General features: G+C 32.9%; 1 protein-coding gene across 1 annotated transcript in view; it reads right to left on the bottom strand.

The window, feature by feature from the left end:
- The window catches only part of LOC133201976 (uncharacterized), a 126,319-nt gene that overhangs the window by 72,975 nt on the left and 33,127 nt on the right, over positions 1–20,217 (bottom strand). The gene's annotated exons all lie outside the window — the stretch shown is intronic.

Genomic DNA, 20,217 nt, shown 5'->3' with positions numbered 1-20,217 from the left:
TCACGCAAAAAAGGTGAAATGACATTATTGTTTGAACACTCCTCGTATATCTATTGCGCACAAAAGGTGTTTTGTTTTCTTAATTTATTCCTCCTTATATTTAAGCTGCCATTTCAAATTATTACTACCGGTCACGATGGCCTGGTTGTGGGGCGTTAGCTTCGTGATCGAGCGGCTCGAGTTCGATTTTGTTCACCTCGCTGCGTCAAACCTAAGACGTAAATATAGGTAGTGACTGTTCCTCCGCCACACGCCAGGCATAAAAAGTGAAGGTTACGTTTCTTTTGGACCGGATGAAACCTTAAAAACCGAGGTCCCGTGTCACAGTAAGTGTAGGCGTTGGCACGATAAAGAACCCTCATTGCTCAATGGCCCTGAGTGCCGAGTATAGGTCTAAATCTAAAACCCTTCTTCAAACGGGGACTTCAAAATAGAGGTAAACTTCGTTATCTCGACATCGACGGGGCCATCGGAAAATGTCGAGATATCCGAGGTGTCGAGATATCAGAGTTGAGACTTGACGTCCAATATTTTATTGCATAGCAAAACAGACAAGCTTATTATATGTACATGACTTTAATATAGACTGTAGCTCAACATATTTCAGAATTCTCTTTATTTTTATTAAAAATCTAAAAAGTTATTTTAAAAATCTTGTTTATAAAAAGTGTTCTTTATCGAAATCTTTCTATATTCAAAAAGTTTCAGGACAAAGTTACAGCATTGAGCTGCATTCGCGTGTAACTTGCCTTTTCCTCAGAACAGGATACGAAATGCGCTCTATAAACTTCGAACCGTATAAAGTCGACATCCGATATACGGTAAAAAAAATTAAATGCGGATTATTATTTTCTTATTTCATTCAGGAAGAATGTAAATTAAAATTAATTTTTTTAATTAAAGAGATTTTGTATCTAAACTAATGTAGTGATGTTACAATTGCACGAATTACAGCTGATTCAGTCAATCGTGTCGTTAATTAGATTGTTTCCTGTTGAAAACATTTTAACTACAAAATATCATTAAAACATTTTTTTTAATTCCTTAGTTTGAATTTTTCAGTTTGTTTGTTATTCATTGTAATTTAGTTATCTTTTTCAAATTTAAAAGTTATGTTACGTTTCGATATAAATAACATTCTGTACATTTACGCAGAATCGTGTAGATTTAGCAATGATATTACCCAAGCTCAATTAACCTCTCAAAGACGCCGAAGGGGCTTGGGATTCACCTGCAAACACAGTCTATAAAATTAATTAAGCAGCGTGCAGTCAAAACATGGGTGTGAAAGGTGTGAAACTTTGACGACGTCGAGATACCCGGAGTCGTCCGTGCGTGACGAGCGACCCTATCTGACAAACAGTTAGGTTCAGTAGAGCAGAAAATTGCTGATGTCGACATATGTCAGGTAAATTTTGCTCTTGGGACTGTGAATATACGTTGAGATAACCCGGGTTGTCGACATTACCGAGGTCGACATATCAGAGTTTTTGCAAATCATTTATAGAGTAAATACTGCCGGGACCGCGGAAGGATGTCGACATATCCCAGGTTGTCGACATATCCGATGCTGAGATACCGTTGTTTACCTGTATATTACTAACCACGTGTTCCTAACGTTTAACTTAGTATATATACTATACATAATATACGTGTATTTTAATTGGCGTATTTAAATTTTAGCGCAATCGCTGGGTATAGAGTTCTTTGCGGGATCATGAATTAACGTTATATACTTCCACGCCGTGCATTGTACTTATTTATGAATAAGCGCATCATTGTCTGCGCCAATGCTGCTAAAATACGAAGCCTGCGTTAATTATTACACATACATTGTTTTTGCTAAATACACAACTTAGAAAAATTAAAACAAAGTAAACGTTGTTGATATTCATTGAAACCTTTGGAATATCTTAATTTTTAAATTCCAAAGGTTAAAATACTTTACAGTAGGGATAACAATGGAATACAGAATTGCTAATCGGTTATCCGCAAGGCGTTCCGACCGATTAACCGGTTAATCGTATCAAACTAAACATGCATTTTCTTGACCTTTTTCAAGTAGCTCTATTTCTAAGCACAAGAAGACTTAAAAAAAGATATTAGAAGTTAAAAACATTCTATTTGTCTTTATTCTTGATCAGAAAACTACATGCATATATTTTTTTTTTATTTCAATAGGCCTACACAGTCTCGTAAAATCTCACTTCCGGTAAATTACTTCCGGAGACAACTTGGAGATCGGTATATAGTGCAATATAGTAGATTGGCGGCGTATACGGCTATGACAATTTGTTTTGTATTTGATTGTAACCACCATGTGTTAAGAAAAACATGTAAGATCAGACCTGTTTACCCATATTGTTGTCTCCCAGTATTTTTTTTTAGATTTGTCAGTGAGATTTGGCATTTGCCCGTACGATTTCACTTTCCATCAATTTTACATATATTACTAGAGAACAACTACATTTCTGATAACCAAAACATGGTTTAATAACAAAGAAAAGCATCATACCTTGTTTTCTTTCGGGGGTTTCTGTCAATTTTCAAACCACCGCGTTTTGGCAACCTGACATCACTTAAGTGTTTGAAATCTTTCGCTTTTTTATGATTAAAAAGCATCAAACTGAGAGAGACCATTACGAAAACTAACTGTTAAAATCCAAAAGAACGGATTTCTCATTTCCGTATTTTCATCAAAGCAAAACGTGAGACGTATTTTGGACTGAAAATCCGTACAAAATACGGCGAAATCGTAAAAGTAAACATGTCTGTAAGATGTTTCGCTTCCCAACCACCCCGCATTGGCGAAGAAATGGGAAAAACTTTGCAGGTATGTATCATCGCTGATCGTATCTTTGACCTTTGTCAGCTGTTTTGTACGTAGAATGCTGTATACATTTCAAAGCGTGTATCAATATATCACTTTTTAAAACGTTTATTAATAAAACAGACTTAAGGATAGAAGCATGATCCCTCAGAATGACAGGATCTGCAGCTGTCACTTTGTAGATGATGAGAAGAGTAATTGTCCCACCCACCCTCTTCTCTTTGGAGTTGTGGAAAATGTTCAATTTCTCTGATCCCAGCAAAATAAATAGGTACTGTGTAACAGGGCTACTTTTATATAGTGTAATAAAACATGAATTAGTTAATATGTTTTTCTGATGGTATAAACAATCATGTATTTACTGATTAAAGGTAAGTTTTCAATGCATAAAATATTACATTTTATTTTGTTCAGCTTGTCGAGAACCGAAAAAAGAGATCAAAGAAAAAGCAGTCTCTGAAGACTAGTGTGAATCTACTGCAATGTCATGTCAACCATCACACGTTTCTCTAGATCACACCTATCAGGCTTCATATCATCAGTTTAAATAAGAGAATCGGGTAAATATGACAGCTGTACACACACATCAGTGACATAGTGCATGTAGTTTAATAGTAGCAATAGCATTTACCTTATTAAGAAAAAAATGTCTGATAGGATATATTAAAACTTAGTGTCTTTGGCATTTTACCAGGTACATCTTTTAATTCTTATTTGTAAGTCGGTATATGTACATTTTACATGTATTCACCAGAACCTGAGGCGTGAGGTTGAAGAACTTAGAATACAAGGCAGGATGATGTCAACAAAGCAAGCATTCAGGATTGGTGATATCTTAAGTGATGAAAGGAAGGTACGTTTCGGAAGATAAATAGTATAAATATATCAGCTATTATATTACATGTATATTATAGTATAGATAGTATATATAACATAAATAAGTTTAATTTTGTAATCATTCAATATAGACATTAAATTAAATTTCAGCTATTAAAACCTTGTTAAAACGTTTAAATTTATAGTTGAAAATCTCTTTTCATGAGGAAGAAATTTACGGAAATAAAAGTCTGTCAAAACAGATATGTTGACCCCCCAATTGACGTCTTTGTTAATTCTAACAATGGCACAGTCTTTTGGTGTCCAGACCATGAAATCACACAAGGACTTTCCAGTTATGTAAATTTGTCTTTGAACTTGATCATAGTATTGGTGGTTTGAATTGATGAATTCACTCCATGAAAATTCTGAACCCCTAGATAAAAAATAAAAAAAATATATTGTCACAGTTTTAAAGAATAAGAATTTTCATTGGTGCTTCAAACATTAAAACACAGTGTTATGTATTAAGTATAAATTTATAAGTAATTTGTTCCTTACAATAAAGTGAGAAGGCTTATTATATGCCTTAAGGACTAGCATAATATTATAACAGAAGGAGAATTTTGTAATTAAAACAGGAGGGGCAAACTTTTAACAATTGTAACATTGTACTTTACTTTATCAAAACATATATATTGGAGTTATTAAAAAATATTAACATTTTCAAAAAAAAATTCTTATACACTATTATTACCTAGGCAGAAATCATTTACATTTTCAATAGCTTCTGGAATGGTCATATTCTTCGCTGAGAAGGGGCATTTCACCTCCAGAATTTCTGGCGTAACGTTTAACATCACTAACATGTCGGCTAGTCCTGGATTCTGATAGCTGAATTCGAATGAGTCCATCGGGGCTTGACCCAAGAACCCATTACAGTGTAGCCAGATACCTTATAAATAGTACTATAAAGTTACAAGATAACATTATAATGCAACACTCCGAACATTGTTATGCATTGATGTACAAGAAGACTTGTTACAAACATAACATAAAAACAGTATATTCATACCCATTATCTTCAACTTCAGTTTAATAACTGAATTTTAAACTATCTCAAGCACAATTTTTTTTATTTATTTGCTTTAAAGAAACTGACATTTTGCTTGATTTATGAAAGAAAAATACCGACGTGTTTGCTCTACAACAACATCCCCAAAAGTTTTGTACTTTTCAATGGCGACTTTTTCATTGCACATCCCCCAAATAATAGCATCCTTTTTTGATAGATCATAAGCTGAACATAATCTTTTGTATAAGGAGATAGGATATCTATTAAATAAGGAGCAAGAACATCTGTTGAATAAGGATTAAATTTTCAATATTTTTGATTAGATTAAGTGCTTTTACATGTATTATTTAATTACATACAAAGGCGTGTAACTACAGGTTTACCTATTTCTCTTGATCGCTACCAAAATACAACCAAAGTTTGATGCTGTTAATCTATTCTTTCTAACAGATGACCACATGTACCCTAATTTTCTTTTTGACCAGTGGTAAGAGAGGCAATCTACAAAATTCTTTAATCTTAAACAACATTCATAATAAAACAGAATATTTTCAACTCACTACACAACTTTTTGTCTTTACCTGTTGGATTTGTTGCTCATTAATCATTAATCATTAATGCATTGCTGTTGATTAAATCCTTAAATCCTTATTGAAAAATAAGGCAAATACTCAATTACCCTGTATTAAACTGCAGTTACGTCACCAATTATTAATACTGGTATATTGTTTTAATATTTTTTCAAACTTATTTTATTCACTACTTCATTTAAGTGTGGGAGTTCAATGTATACAATGATATGTGAAACGTATGTACAAATAACCCCTTCAGAGTATAAGAAATAGGTTAATAATAAAACATATAAAGGTGTATTATCAAAAGTTTAAGACAAAAACAAGAAAAAAAGGACAAGAACAAAACTAAACATGTACCGATAATTGGCGGTAAAAGACAAAAATAAAGCAAATAAGAATAATGGAGAGAATGCACATATTGACAGATTACAGTTCATGTCAAATGCGCCATGAAAAACCAATGGTCAAAGTGTTATTTTTGTTTAGTAAGAGTGTTTGTGGATTATATATATATATATATATATATATATATATATATATATATATATATATATATATATATATATATATATATATATATATATATATATATATATATGCATTCTATCCTATCACATTAAATTTATAATTTTTTCAAAAAGTACCAATAACAAATAAACTGGTAAACAATGTGACACTAAAATAAAGCACCAGATTTACCTGAAAATATCCCTACAGTTGTCACTTTCTGATATAGGAACTCCCTGTCCCTATCATTGACTGGCCTATTTGTTGCCCTAATAATTTTTGACAAAGGTTAAAAAATAGAGCAAAATACAACACTAAATGGTTTTACCTATGCAAAATATTTAAATCTGATACTTTAGGTATACTACATATTATCATTAATAAATAACATATTGTAACTTGCAAATAGAAGTTAAATGCATATTTACTGCACCCCCCCCCCCATATATATATATATATATATATATATATATATATATATATATATATATATATATATATATATATATATATATATATATATATATATATATACGAGGGGTTATCATAAAGTTCATGGACTAGCATCATGAAATTAAAACCACTTGAGATACATAACTGAATTTTGAAACATTGAATAAGCATCTTCTTTTCTATTTATAAAAACAATAAATCGTAAATATAATTTTTTTCATGAATTGTAAATGTTTTGTAAGCAATGGTTTGTCCAGGTGGCGCAACCTCGAACATGATATATTTTCTACGTATGTGTAACTGCGAAAAACTCTTCTGATATGAGCATTTGGCATCCGAAAATCCCATTAATTCACTCATGTGATGCGACACAATTTTCCCGTGAATGTTGCATTTTTTTTTTACTTCATTCTGTATATTCTACGAAATTTTATCGTAAATTTCATATGGAATATCCAAACAATAAAGGGGTTAAAAATGACGTCAAAAGGGGGGAGGGTGTCATTTTACAACATTCTATAAAGTTTTGCTCCTGGAAAATCTGGCATAAATCCGGAAAATGTTTAAACAGGTTACAGAGAAACAAAATGCATCCAGAGTACTTGTTTTTAAATACCAAAATAGATTCAGCGAGAAAAGAGACACACATTTAATGCCGATTTGTAGTCAGGGTGTCCAAAGTCAGTCTCGTCGACGACGTTGATCATGTGTGGTTGACATTGAACTCTTATGCTGGCAAAATCAAGCGAGGATTTTTCCCTTTGTATTGATCCATTTACAATTTTAATGAATTGATATCAGCTGTTCATGACATTGTAAAGTCATATAAACAAGACAGACTTGGGATTTTACTTAACTCCAGAGAACCTCATCAATGTAAGTATATTGAGGTAGAGGGAGTGGGCATTGCGATTAATGACGTTGTCGGACGTCATAAAACTAAACGGCGACAGTGCCGGCTAATCATATAATGTCCCTTTTATTTAATGATAATTTGGCAAATTATCATCGTATCAAGCCGAAGTTTTCAACACTTCATAAACATTTGTTGTTTTATGTTCCATACAAATTTTGTAAGCAACGACTACATAGAATTAATTTTATCGCATCAGTCCACGAACTTTTTGATAACCCCTCGTATATATATATATATATATGTATATATATATATATATATATATATATATATATATATATATATATATATATATATATATATATATATATATATATATGAGAGGAAAGATAACTTAAAAAAACAATAAAAACAAAGGAACAAAAAAACTACATTTAAAAACACATGAAGAAGAAGAAGGACAACAACAGCAAACATAATAAATTAATGTATAAAAACTGCATCAATAGATAGTATTATCAATACCATCCATAGATCCTATGGTCACTTGTACAAAGAAATTTCTTTGCGTGTAGAAAAAGTATATGTAGCTCATAAAGAGGAGGGGGGGGGGGGGGTAAATGGGGGTGCATCCACTTTGCTTTTGGCAAAAAATGGGGAGATAGTCGGAGTGACAGAGAAAGAAACAGATGCGTATTCACGTTAATGAAACTCTGAAATGTGTCCGACCCTGTCCAGCTTAATCAAGACATTTAGGTCATTTTATTTCGAGCACATATGGATTATGTGAAAAAAAGTAACAATTTCTTAACACGAGTTCGTTTTAAATAATATATAAAGCATCAATTTCTATTTGATTATGATAAATCTGATCAAAGTAAAAGCAATTTAGTGAAGTAGATTTCATAAACTGTAACAGGCCAATTAATGTTGCCAAAATCCGGAAGCTCCCAAGGGGGCTTCACCTTACCAATCCCCCCTCTCCTTATGGCCTTACGAATCAAGGCTTTGTCCTGGCTCCGGGGCCATAAAACTAAGATGAGCTCACTTTTGATCTCAGCCTCAACTTTTCTACTATTAATTCCTTTGGTAAAAGTGAGACTAAGATCAAAAGTGAGCTCGTCTAAGTTTTAAGGTCTCGGACTTAATTTCTTGGAACGCTAGCCTTAACATCGAAGTTGTATTATAACAGTCCACGTACTTTGGTTGGCTATGCTAACTGAGAATGTACATAATTCATCGTTATATATTAATGGAAATTTTTTTCATGAATCAGAGTTGTAAAACGATTATTTTAAACTTGTGTTTTTCTTTTTTCAACATATCAAATGACTGGGTTTTTTTTAAATATATTGAAAAAATTAGCGTCGAGCCTTTTTCTGACTTTGTACGTAGTAGGGGCGTTTCACTATTTTTCAAACAAAATACACAGTTATCATCAGTCTCTCCAAGAAAGATTTTTGGTTAACCTCAAATATAATGAAAATAAAATTACATTTTTGAATGTATATGCAATTAACGCTCAAAAATCTAGAATTGCCATTTTCAAAAGATTAATATCTTGGGTTATAGTCAATATGCTATGGATATAAAAGGGCTCATTGTTTGTGGGGACTTTAATTGGCAATTACATTGTAAAAAATGATAAAAGTGTCAAGAATTTTGAGAAAAAAATGAAATCTTCTGTTCGGAAAGACTGCTGGATTTCCAACGGGAAAACAACGTGGTGTGATGGAGAAAACATTCCCAAAAACAGAATAGATTATGTTTCTATCAATTATAATATGTTTTTGCCACTTTGTAATATAATACTGGACATAGAACACCCATTGTTTAAAGGATACGTATGAGCAATCATTTGGGCCGAGGTTTTGATCTCAGTACTTCGGAAAACTTACGAGGTAGTGGTTATTTGAAGATAAATAACTCATTACTAACCGACGAAATATTTTGTGAAAAATTAAGAAAACGTAAGTGATGAAATAGAGTAATTAAAACAAGTAAAGATAACATGTAAGTGATTAAATAGATGGAAATGGATCAAAATATCTATTAAAGATTTTTGCTAGTTTTTTTTTTTTCTAAAAATAAAGCTAACAATGTAAGTAAATGGAAGAAAGATGTAAAACCTTTTTTTTTTGAAATTTGTATATGCTTGTTGAAGACATTAAAATTTCTTATACAAGTGTAAACTTTGTAAAAATATTTGGAGGAAAATTAGTTTGTTTCGGGGTTTTGAAATCACATGGACAGGCCCGTAGAACGGGGGGGGGGGGTCTGAGTATAGTATTTTGCTTACGTAAATTTTCCTTTAAATGGTGGAACACCCCCCTTTTTTGATGTTGTAAGGTCGAGCATTGGCAAATTCGAGGATTTCGAGAGTAAATTAGGGGGTTTTTTTTGCTTGTTAAATAATTCTCGGAAGTCCCCCCCCCCCCCCACTTTTGGTCAGTTTAAGTTTTTTTTCTTTTTGCTTGTCAGTTTTTTGTTTGTTTTTTTTTTTGTTTGTTTGTTTGTTTGTTTTTTTTTGGCGAAGTTGCCCCCCCCCCCTTTCCCCACTTTTGGAACCGTTACTACGGGCCTGTTGGAAAATATTAATACTCGGTTTTAAAATCAATGCAAAAAAACAAGATTGAATGAATTACTGTCATTTATTTGTCTTACAATTTATAAATATGAAATGAAATGCAAATTAAAGTTAGGTTTCTATAAGCTTTGACTAAAGTATGGCAAAACTTTTCAGGCACATAAATCGAAAATTATTTGTCTTAGAATCATCAACATTAGTCAGTATATGCATCTTTGATAGAAGATGTGTCGCACCCTTCCTTAAGATAACCATGGCCTTTAATTAAAATTATTGAAATGATATGGCCAAATATGTCAAAACCCTTTTTAGGCTTGTGTAGATTTGATTGAATCGGGAAACTTTGGCAGTGGCCACATCTGTAGAGAAATTAAAATTGAAGCTTTAAACCAGGTCATAAAACTTTTGAAAAAAAATGACCAAGTTAAAAAAAATCCTAAGTTTTAAGGGACGTAATTCCTACAAATGTAAGAATAACCTTATTAATTAAAAACTGTTGCATCAATATAGGAATACACTTTTTCTCAAGATATACAGCTTTATAACAATTTTTTTTAAATCCTTCTTTTTAACATTATGACGACATTAATTGCAATTTGCATTAATTGCAATTGTATAACAAAAAATACAGATTTAACAGTGCATTACATAGCAGGTAAATCCATTTGTCCTATGAGAGTATTTATCTCATAGATTCCAGTTTGCTTAATATTGTATCTGTCCAGTTCAAGATTAATTTATGAGTTTAATGTGGAAAGGCTGTCTGAATTATTTCTGATCAAGCATGTATTATCTAGAAAGAGAATTAATTGATTGATTGTATGTTGCTTAACGTCCAATTCGAGAATTTTTCACTCATATAGAGATGTCACCATACACCGGTGAAGGGCTTCAAATTTTTGACCTTTACTCGGCACTCAGGCCATTGAGCAATGAGGTTTCTTTATCATGCCAACGCCTGCCGTGACACGGGAACCGACATTGGACTGGTTTTTTTAGGTCTCATTAGAAAGACCCGTCACTTCTAGCGCCGGCGCTTGGCGAAAGAACAGTCACTACCTATCATGCCTATGTTTACGTCTTAGGTTTGACGCGGCGCAGCGAACAAGAATCGAACTATTAAACATATTTGAAATCATTGCAAAAACAACTAGATTGAATATTTATTGACATTTACTTGTTTTACGATTTATAAATATAAAATGAAATGTAATTTCGAAAAAGGGATCATGTTTCTGGAATATTTTTTCGAAAGAAGATGAAAAACTGTCTTTGTTTACAACATTTAATTTAAAGAAAGCACATGTGATATCTTTTTTCATTATGTGATGTGCTTTTGTTCAATATGTAATGTGCTGTTGTCATTATGTGATGTGCATTTGTCATAATATGATGTGCTTTTATCATTATGTTACGTGCTTTTGTCTTTATGTGGTGTGCATTTGTCATAATGTGAAGTGTTTTTGTCATTATATGATGTGCAAATTTCATTACATCACGTACTTTTAATAGCCATTATGTCGTGTTCAAAATCTTTATTTGTGGTGCAAAAATCTTTACATGATGTGCAAGTTTCATCTTGATGATAACGTAATCTTTTTCTTCTACATATACTCAGTACAACATTGGATGACTTAAATACTAAATTTTAATCCAAATAAATTCTAACAGATATCTTGGTATTAAGTTTATTGAATTTAATTTCTCCCATAGAGAAATATCACTCTTATCGTTTGAAATATTCCTCTTATACTAAATTTAAATTGAAATAAATTCTGACAGATATTTTGGTATCATTTTTATTGAATTTAATTTTTCCCATAGTAAAATATCACTCTGTTTGCAGTTTTATCGTGTCTGTCTATACTACATACGCGGATCCAGGAATTTTTAAGGGAAGTTCCATCCTACTCAAGAAAAGAAATCCGTCCTAGATTTTTTTGACAAGTATAAAAGAACATCGTAAACAAACTTCTTCAAACATGAAACCCTATTTTAGGGCTAGGTTGGGGTTGTTGTGCTACATAAAACTAGCGGAAAAAATTGACATGAATTAAATTAAAATTAAAAAAAGAGGAATTTTTATATGATATGATTTTATATTATATATCTTTGTCTGAATTTTTTTTAAGTCATCAATTGTTGTACATGTAGAAGGAAAACGTTTCCATCACGATAAAAGTTGCACACCACGTACGGATGTTTACACCACACATAAAGACTTTTGAACACGACGTAATGGCTATTGAAAGTACATATCTAATGAAATATGCACATCACATAATGACAAAAATATTTCACATAACGACAAATGCACACCACATAGTGACAAAAGCACGTAACATAATGACAAAAGCACATCACATAATGACAACAGCACGTCACATAATAAAAAAAAAAAGCACATCACTTTATAATAAAGGCACATCATATCATGACAAATGCACACCACATAATGACAAATGCACACCACATAATGATAAATGCACATCATAAATTTAATTTTGTCATCATCAGACAGTCTAGGCGTTCCATAGGATTGTTTAATATTAATTGGGAAATACGGTTAGGGCAGGTATGGGTTGTGGTTTTCCTTGTAATTTTAATTATTGTTATGTCAAGCATTCATGATATTTGATGGAAAATATTTGATATCATTCATTTCCTTTATCGTGCTATCAAATAAAAAGCTTATAATAGATACTTGACAACTATCTTTGTTGTAAATCAAACCAATATCCTGCTGGAAGATAAATATAGTTATTGGATATGTAGTTGCAATACTTGAATGTGCATTGAGTATTGCCTGTATAATCCTTTTGAGACTGTACAGTTTTGAATGATAGAGTATTCTTTTTTATCATAACTTGGTAATTTATTTTGGGGGGGGGGGGGGATGAGTGTCATTGGTAATTTGTTAATATGTATTCATTCTTTTGAGGCACTGAAATAAAAGATTAATTTAATTTTGTACTTACCTTAATATGTTTCACTGAGAGCTTAGTTACATGAAGTGTGTCCATTCTTATTCCTATGAAGGATTCTTTGAATGAACTCTGTGAAAACCAGGAAGACCATGATACATGTTACTTGTTATCTACAAGTTAGTAATGTTTGTGTATATTTTTGTTAAAATTATTAGCATATTTCATGTTATATAACTTAAATTGTTGTAGATTAAATGTCTTTTTCTATAAGCTACTGTTAAATTTTCATCCTTACCTTGTCATATTTTCATATTTGTATTGTTGTTATGGAATCGCCCTTCCATATTGTTACATCATACAAGTACTTTCATCTTTGATTTGAGATCATCTTTTCATTCTTACATCGTTGACATTTCCTATCATTGCAAAATATACGATGGCCGATAGCGGCCGTCACTTTACACTAACTTTCTGTGTTTAAAATATTTTTACTAAATACTGACTGACACGTTACACCTAAAAATAAAAGTCACTAGTGAATAATGTCATTGCAAAAGTCCATGTACACTCTATACCAGCGTCATGTGTGTAAAGTGTCAGGGAAAGTTTCTACATCTAAAGATGGTATCGAGACTATCAAAACAGAACCAGGTTCTTAGTGTTGCCCCCGTAAGTTTACATAAATCGGGGGATATATTGACAAGGTTCTTTGGTAATTAAATGAATACATACAAAGCATCATAATTCATTATTGTATTTTTTATTTTAAACTTGACGTTTGAACATATAGAGATTGATCATGTTTCAACCACGCGGTATCTTTTTTTTTTTTAGAAAATGAAATTCTTAACTAGTATTCTAAACGAAGTTAAACCTACAATTGGAATTGAAATATTTCTGCAGAATATAGTGCAATTTATTATACCTCTGTGAATTTTTTCTACATAAAAATATGACGAATAAACCTGCTACTTTTTAAAACCGTGAAATAGTTTTTGTGCTATTAGCCCATGGTGAAATAGTCATCAAACTATTCACCGGCAGCATTCCGTTTCCCTCGCTTTTCATTTCGGAGCTCTTCTGGTTTCATCCAGATTGTGACGTAACACAAGTAAAGTCGGCTTCGGTATAATAAAACACCTATTTACTGACTATTCGGACAATAGGAAGTTTATTGTCCCCCTCGACAGCAATTATTTCCCTCGGCTGCGCCTCGGGAAATAGTTGCTGTCTTGGGGGACGATAAACTTCCTATTGTCCTCATAGCCAGTAAATAGGTGTATAATATGCATGTAGTAGATGTAGAATAAAATTAGTGTTTCATTAAAGGTTACAAAAAAATTATCACGATCTGATTAATTATATTTAAAAGAAAAACTGATGACTCTATATTACCTTTTATTAAAAAAAACTAATTTTATACTACATACAAGCAGTGTACTTTCATACTGTACGTTTTAGTATCTAAGAATCATTTCCCAGTAGGTATAACTTTGTTTAGAATGCTACTCAGGAATTTCATCTACTTAAAAATGAAACATAATCATACTCTATATATTAAAAAAAACATGTTTGACAAGTGGCCCATGGACCACAACGCTCACCTGAATAACTTTGACCCTGTTCTTCACAAGACAATCTTTTTGTAATACTTATTGTGGTCCCGCCTACCCATGGGGGTCTTATTTTAACAATTTAAAATCTACACTACCCAAGGATGTTTCCATATAAGTTTCAGCTTTACTGGCCAAGTGATTTCTGAGGAGAAATTTTTTTAAAGATTTTTCCCATATATTTCAATGTAAAACTTGGCCCCTATTGTGGCCCCGCCCTACCCCCAGGGGCAAAGATTAGAATAATTTAGAATTTACGCTGCCCCAGGATGCTTCTACAAGTCTTAACTTTTCTGACCAAGTGGTTCTTGAGAAGAAGATTTTTTTCCTATATATTTCAATATAAAACTTGGATTCCTTATTGTGACCGCGCCCTGCCCCGGGGGTCATAATTTTAACAATTTAGAATCTACACTATCCAAGGATGCTTCCATATAAGTTTCAGCTTTTCTGGCCCAATGGTTCTTGAGAAGAAGATTTTTTAAGATTTTTTCTATATATTTCAATGTAAAACTTGGATTCCCTATTGTGGCCCCGTCCTGCCCACGGGGGTCATGATTTTTTCAATTTAGAATCTACACTATCCAAGAATGCTTCCACGTAAGTTCCAGCTTTTCTGGCCCAATGGTTCTTGAGAAAAGGGTTTAAAAAAAAATTCTATATATTTCTATGTAAAACTTGGATTTCCTATTGTGGCCCCGTCCTGCCCCCGGGGGTCATGCTTTTAACAATTTAGAATCTACACTATCCAAGAATGCTTCCACATAAGTTTCAGCTTTTCTGGCCCATTTGTTCTTGAGAAGAAGATTTTTAAAGATTTTTTCTATACATTTCTATGTAAAACTTGGATTTCCTATTGTGGCCCCGTCCTGCCCCCGGGGGTCATGATTTTTTCAATTTAGAATCTACATTATCCAAGAATGCTTCCACATAAGTTTCTGTTTTCTGGCCCAATGGTTCTTGAGAAGAAGATTTTTAATTTTTATTTCATTTATTTCAATGTAAAACTTGGATTTCCTATTGTGGCCCCGCCCAGTGGTTCTTTAGAAGAAGAATTTTTAATGAACCCATCCATTTTTGTCTTTTCTTGATTATCTCCTCTTGTAAGGGGGTTAGGCCCTTTATTTTAAGAATTTAAACTCTCCTTTACTCAACGATACTTCGTACCTAATTTGGTGAAAATTGGCCCAGCGGTTCTTGAGAAGTTGAAAATGTGAAAAGTTTCCAGACGGACGGACGACGGACAACGGGTGATCTGAAAAGCTCACTTGAGCTTTCAGCTCAGGTTGGCTAAAAAACCATGTACAATACGAAATACAACAAGAAGTCTGTGAGCCACTGCTTACTAGTAATACCCCCGCTCTGACGTGTATTGTGAATATATACTATAAGTATGGATAAACAGGAAGTTGACATCGGATTCATACAAAAATAAATCCCACCATATGGCATGCCTAAACAAAGAGCGTGTTAAAATTTCAAGCATCAGCGATGAGTAGTAGCTGAGAAAACTGTGACGAAAATTTGTTATGCATGGTATGGACAGACGCACGGATAAAAAGGAAGTTGACATCGGATTCGAACAAAAATAAATCCCACCATATGACATGCCTAAACAAAGAGTGTGTTAAAATTTCAAGCATCAGCGATGAGTAGTTGCTGAGAAAACTTTGACGAAAATGTGTTATGTATGGTACGGACAGACGCACGGATAAACAGGAAGATGACATCGGATTCATACAAAAATAAATCCCACCATATGGCATGCCTAAACAAAGAGTGTTAAAATTTCAAGCATCTGCGATGAGTAGTTGCTGAGAAAACTGTGACGAAAATTTGTTATGTATGGTACGGACAGACGCACGGATAAACAGGAAGTTGACATCGGATTCATACAAAAATAAATCCCACCATATGGCATGCCTAAACAAAGAGTGTGTTAAAATTTCAAGCATCTGCGATGAGTAGTTGCTGAGAAAACTGTGACGAAAATTTATTATGTATGGTACGGACAGATGCACGGATAAACAGGAAGTTGACATCGGATTCGTACAAAAATAAATCCCACCATATGGCATGCCTAAACAAAGAGTGTGGTAAAATTTCAAGCACCTGCATTGAGTAGTTGCTGAGAAAACTGCGACGAAAAATTTGTTACGGACAGACAGACAGACACACAAGGGTAAAACAGTATACCCCCCTCTCCTTCGGAGCGGGAGTATAATTATGATGTTTTCTCAGTTTCTAGGTATTCATTAATTACCAGGGAACCTTGTTCGCATTTCCCCAGATCAAAAAGGCACCTTGCAGGGACAAAGCAAAAGAAACGCTTAATTATTCCGTTTTGATACTTGATACCATCTTCAGATGTATGGAATGCACATGTTCAACTTTTCCTGACATTTTACAGACTTAATGTTGGTGTATAGTTTACACGGATTTTAGCAATGACACTGTACACTTTCTACACTTTTACTTTTCTGTGTTCATGGTGTTACGTGTCAGTGAGTTTTCAGTCAAAATGCTGTCCATGATTATACACCCAACGTTAGTGTAAATTGACGACCGCTATCGGCCATCATAAAGACAGGTCCCAAAGGAACAATTCTACACAGGGAGAACACTCTGATAAATGTAGTGACAGTGCTAGTATAATCACGATATTTTAAGTACATTTCTTGAATACATTTTTTTAAATCGTGCTTTGACATGGTACCCGATTCACAGGCACTTATTGTCAGACGATTCATGTGTATTGGGGCACACAAGTTATTTTCGTCGATTTTTAAGAATTTATAAACAATATTTATTCAGATATCTGAATAGACTGAGCAACATAAAAAATTAAAACCATATTTAAAATACTGTTATTTTTATATTTATATATGTACATGCATAAGATAAATATTTTTGGTTCTTTACAAGATTAGCAACAAATGATGAACACAAATCAGTAATTTATTTTTGTTTTTCACGGTTCTTCATAATTTGCTCATAATTTTTATTGTATAAATGCACTTTTGAGAATTATTTATGTCCGTTTTAAATTCTTCACATTTCAATGTAAGTCTTAAGATGTTTGCGAAAACACTAGACAAAATTGCTCACTTACCATTTGATATTCTTATTTGTGAATTGATTTGCCTAATCGGTACTAGTATATATAATATGCAAACTTTTCCAGAACTGTGGGGTTGACAAATGTCTGGGTGTCATATCAAGACCTTGGCATGGCGTTCTTGCCCGAAAACCAATATTCCGACGAGCACTGCGAATCGTTTTTGCCATGATATGAAGTTGGTGATTACTATAGGTGGTCCACAAGGTTGCGACGGAAGCAGTCTCCCACTTAAAAAGCAAATAATATACAGCGATTGACTCTCATATCGCCTAGTAGTCATCCAGTACCTTGGTGTCCATACCTTATCCGCCCAACTTCCGGTTGCCCCAATTTTGTAGAACAATCTTGAAATTATGGTGCAGTGCCTACTTAAGCATAATAAACATTTTTATGTTTGTTAAGGCGAGAGAAATTTAATTTTTAGTTTTACGGATTTTTTTTCCCGGCTGAAATTATGACTCTACCAGCCAAATATTTGATGGAGAAAAAATTGATAAAATATTTAGATAAAATTCCTTTCACTAGGTACCTCCTATTTTCAGTCAAAGTACTGCCTGTTTCTAATCTTCTATTGCATTTTGTCAATTCGCATTTTGTCCAAAAAAAAAAAAAATAAGAAAAAAATCTGTACCACTTTTTTATAATGTGTAAAACATCTTAGTATTTCAAAATTTTTCTATAAGCAAAATGACTCATATTTGGATTAAGCACAAAATTATTATTGAACATGACAATTTTACCCAATAATATACAATCATTTACAGTTGAGCAGTACTTATAAAATAATGATATAAAACAAAAATCTACATATATGTTTAATATTTTTTAACATTTTATATTGGAACACTGCGGAAAATAAGCAACCTGTATTAAGAGACCGCCTGTCATATGCGACCTTTTATCCTTTCTCCGTTGGAGGGGCTCTTAATACAGGTTTGACTGTATTTTTAAAGACTTCAAAGGGGCCAAACTCTGGATATTTTTCTTAAAGAAGATGGGTGAACAAGGCGGGCAGAATGCCTATAGCTTCAGATATTTAAAAAAACATATTCAATATGTGAATTAAGTATTTAAAGTAAAGTTCTCATTATTGAAATTTATGAAATTATGATTAACAAAACTTTTCTGAGAAAAAAAGATCTCGGGAAAAAGTATTCTTTTATTCAAAAAAGATTTTAGTGTGATTCGAACCCCTAACAATAACAATTCGGAGTATCATATTGCTTTGAGACAAACATGCTAACCACTACGCTACACAGCTCCTGATGTACAGTGGCATTTAAATCATGTTTGTGATATGACCCTTAACTTAGTGGACTTCAAGTATTTCTCGGAAAAGTGCAAATGCTTCGTCATAAAAGTGTACTTTTAAGGTATAGTGGGTCTTTGCTCCATGTTTTTGTAAACCAAAAAATGTATATTTTTTTGCAAACTTTTAGGATTTTCTTTCAAAAAAATGGAGTGAAGACCCACTCATATAGGAAATGTTTGTTAAAGTATGAGAAAATGATCTTTTTTGTCATCTTTAGTGTGTGTATGCTATTTCGTAGGCAAATAATTTCAGTCTTTGTGAGAGTTTTGTAAATTGTAGAGATTTTACATGAAATATACTTTAATGTTAGATGAAATATCGAAGAAAATTTTGATATAACTGAGATTTTGTTTTTCACTTCATGTTTGTCGCACTATAGGCACTTCGCCCGCCTTGTTCACCCATCTTCTTTACAAAAAGTGTGATATCAAACATTATTTTCTCACTTATACGACAAGCTGATGTTTCAACTTTATTCCATTTATTAAGCACATGTAAGAAATATTTACGCTAAATTCAATCAAATAATAATGTATCATAACTAAAAAGGATCCATAGAAATATAATAAAGTGAAAAACAAAACTGATAAATGAACATACGCTGCCTTAGTGCAAGAGAAAGATGAAAACCTGACCCAGGGGCATAAAATTCATAATTTTGGAAGAGACATCCTTGTTCATCATAACCTAGTACTTAATTTGTGTCCTTACTTCCAGAAGCAGAGAAGATTTTCAAAGATGAAATGCATTATATTCAATAGACCCCCTCTTTTTTTCCAATATAGCAGCCACTGACCCTCGGGCCAAAAATTTCACAATTTTGGAAGAAGTCCCCTTACTCCTTATAAACGTGCACTTTGTTTATCTGCTAATACCTAGAAGCAGAGATGATTGTCAAAGACTTCATACATTTTCATTAAATAATCAATAGAGCCGCAAAAGCGCCTACCCAGTGGCCATGACATTCACATATTTGGAAGAGACAACCTCGCTCATCATAACAACGTACTTAGTTTATGAACTTAATTAATGCCCAGGCACATCATAACATAACCATGTCCCTAAATTCTTCTCAAAATATACAGGGGATAGATTTTCAGAATTTATTTATTTCACAATACAATGATTAAAGCCAGATCCTTACAGAACCACTGCTCTGGGGATAGGAATTTTAAAAAAAAAAATAATAGAGGACTCACTGCTTATTACAGTGTGTACAACAGTTCAACTGCCTGATGTTCAGGAGTAAAGAAGAAGATTTTTAAAGATTTTTAAAGATTGTAAATGATTTGATGGTTTTAACCCCATTGACAATGAAATTTTCGATTTTTGTACCCCTTCGCCCATAGATCCAAGACCGGTTAAATTGGTTCTGTGCTTCCAGAGAAGAGGTTAACGGACGACGACGGACAAAACAGATAAGAAGATCATCTTAAAGACTCAGGTGACGTAACAGAAGACTGCTGTACTCATTGCATTAATTTGCTGACCATATTTTTATGTTTATTTGCAAAATAAATTTCTCATAAAAAGGAAAAATAAAAC

This window comes from Saccostrea echinata, unplaced genomic scaffold, assembly GCF_033153115.1.
Source record: "Saccostrea echinata isolate AGI-Se365-2 ecotype Australia unplaced genomic scaffold, CSIRO_AGI_Sech_v1 ptg000046l, whole genome shotgun sequence".
NCBI classification, from domain to species: Eukaryota; Metazoa; Mollusca; class Bivalvia; order Ostreida; family Ostreidae; genus Saccostrea; species Saccostrea echinata.
The sequence above is the reverse complement of the archived record's forward strand: the minus strand, read 5'-3'. Positions and strand labels throughout refer to the sequence as shown.